The 2,616-nt window shown below is 35.5% G+C and overlaps 1 non-coding gene across 1 annotated transcript; it reads right to left on the reverse strand.

The window, feature by feature from the left end:
• Positions 1-2,296: 2,296 nt before the first annotated feature.
• On the reverse strand, positions 2,297-2,404 carry LOC127746984 (small nucleolar RNA R71). The gene has a single exon (XR_008008789.1). It is a non-coding gene; the product is annotated as a small nucleolar RNA R71 (small nucleolar RNA).
• Between the last annotated feature and the right edge of the window lie 212 nt (positions 2,405-2,616).

Raw genomic sequence — 2,616 nt, forward strand, 5'->3', positions numbered from 1 at the left:
CCTGACTAAGATTTACAAGGTGACCATAGCTTGCTTCATACCAACAATCTCCGTCGGATCGACCCTTACTCGCGTAAGGTTTATTACTTGGACGACCCAGTGCACTTGCTGGTTAGTTATGCGAAGTTGTGATAAAGAGTTGGGATTACAATTGTGCGTACCATGTTGATGGCGCCATTGATGATCACAATTTCGTGCACCATGTTTTTGGTGCTGTTGTCGGGGATTGTTGAGTTTGGACAACTGACGGTTCATCTTGTTGCTTAGATTAGGTATTTTTCTTTAGAGTTCTTAAGCATGAATTCTAGTGTTTCAAGGTGATGTTCTTATCATCACCAAAGCTGATTGATTCTCATCAATTTAGCTCTTGAATGCAATGTCTTGCTGAAGCTTGACTAGCCATGTCTAATTCCTTTAGAGTGAAGCTTTAGACTAACATTGCATGATTCCTGGAATTCTCATTAAGAATTTTGATATCTTTATTTTCTTTTCCACTTAATTTTCGAAAAATCCAAAAAAATTTACAAAATCATAAAAATCAAAAATATTGTATGTTTCTTGTTGAGTCTAGAGTCTCATGTTAAGTTTGGTGTCAATTGCATGTTTCTGTTCTTCTTCCATTCATTCATGTGTCTTAAGTGATCTTCAAGATGTTCTTGATGATTTACTTACTCTGATCTTTAATATTCTTGTCTTGAGTATTTTTGTTGTTTGTCATATGCATTCTCAACTTGTTAGTGTCAGTAGTATACAAACTTCTAAGTTTGGTATCCTACATGCATTGTTTATTTGATTTTAGTTGCATTTTGATTATTCCTCATTATTAAAAATCCAAAAAAATATTTTTAATTTGTGTCTTTTCAAGTCAATAATACAGAGAATTGAAGATTCAGAACATACATCAGAGGAATTACACAGAAAAAGCTGGGCGTTCAAAACGCCCAGTGAAGAAGGCAAACTGGCGTTTAAACGCCAGCCAGGGTGCCTGGTTGGGCGTTTAACGCCCAAAACGGTAGTGTTTTAGGTGTTAAACGCCAGAATGGATACCATTCTGGGCGTTTAACGCCAGGATGGCACAAGAGGGAAGATTCTGTTTTTAATTCAAATTTTTTTCAAGTTTTCAAAATTTTTCAAAATCAAATCTTTTCCTCAAATCAAATCTTTTTCAAAATCAATCTCTTTCCATTTTCAAAAATACTTGCTATCAATCAATGATTTGATTCAACATTTCAAGTATGTTGCCTTTTCTGTTGAGAAATGTTTAATGTTTGAATCATATCTTTTCTTGTTAGCCAAGTCATTAATTTTCAAAATCAAATCTTTTTAAATTATTTTTCAAATCATATATTCTCAATCATGTCTTTTTAAAATTATATCTTTTTCAATCATATCTTCTTAAATCACATCTTTTTCAAAATAGTTTTCAATCATATCTTTTTAATTTCTTATTTCAAAATCTTTTTCAAAAATCACTTGATTTCTTTTCCACTCTTAGTTTTTGAAAATCAATTAGTATTTTTCAAAATATTTTTAAAATCCTTTTAATTTATTTTCAAAAATTTCTTCCCCTTTTTTCACATCCTTCTATTTATGGACTAACACTATTCCTTAATGCACAATTCAAACTCCATCTTTCTTGATAAGATCGAATTCTTCTACTTCTTCCTTCTACTTTTCTTTTCCTCTGACACCTCAAGGAATCTCTATACTGTGACATAGGGGATTCCATATTTTCTTGTTTTCTTCTCTTTCATATGAGCAGGAGCAAAGACAAAAGCATTCTTGTTGAGGCTGTCCCTGAATCTGAAAGGACCTTGAAGCAAAAACTAAGAGAAGCTAAGGCACCACTCTCTGTAGAGGACCTAACAGAAATTTCAAAGAAGAAGAACCCATGGCAGCCGAAAACAACAACAATGCCAACAATGTAAGGAAGGTGCTGGGTGACTTTACTGCACCTACTCCCGACTTCTATGGGAGAAGCATCTCTATCCCTGCCATTGGAGCAAACAACTTTGAGCTTAAGCCTCAATTGGTTTCTCTAATGCAAGAGAATTGCAAGTTTCATGGACTTCCATTGGAAGATCCTCATCAGTTTTTAGCTGAGTTCTTGCAAATCTGTGACACTGTCAAGACTAATGGGGTTAACCCTGAGGTCTACAGACTTATGCTATTCCCTCTTGCTGTAAGAGACAGAACTAGGACATGGTTGGACTCACAACCTAAAGAAAGCCTGAACTCTTGGGAAAAGCTAGTCAATGCCTTCTTGGCAAAGTTCTTTCCACCTCAAAAATTGAGTAAGCTTAGAGTGGAAATCTAAACCTTCAGACAGAAGGAAGGAGAATCCCTCTATGAAGCTTGGGAAAGATACAAACAATTAATCAGAAAGTGTCCCTCTGACATGCTTTCTGAATGGAGCATCATAGGTATTTTCTATGATGGTCTCTCTGAACTGTCCAAGATGTCATTGGATAGCTGGTGCGCGAAATTGTGAACAATACTTTTTCACAACTCTCATAATCCCCGGTCATGAACCCCAAAAACTTGGTAGCTCAATACCATGGCATTACACAACTTCGCACAACTAACCAGCAAGTGCACTGGGTCGTCCAAGTAATA

The sequence above is a fragment of the Arachis duranensis genome, chromosome 4 (assembly GCF_000817695.3).
Source record: "Arachis duranensis cultivar V14167 chromosome 4, aradu.V14167.gnm2.J7QH, whole genome shotgun sequence".
Taxonomy (NCBI): domain Eukaryota; kingdom Viridiplantae; phylum Streptophyta; class Magnoliopsida; order Fabales; family Fabaceae; genus Arachis; species Arachis duranensis.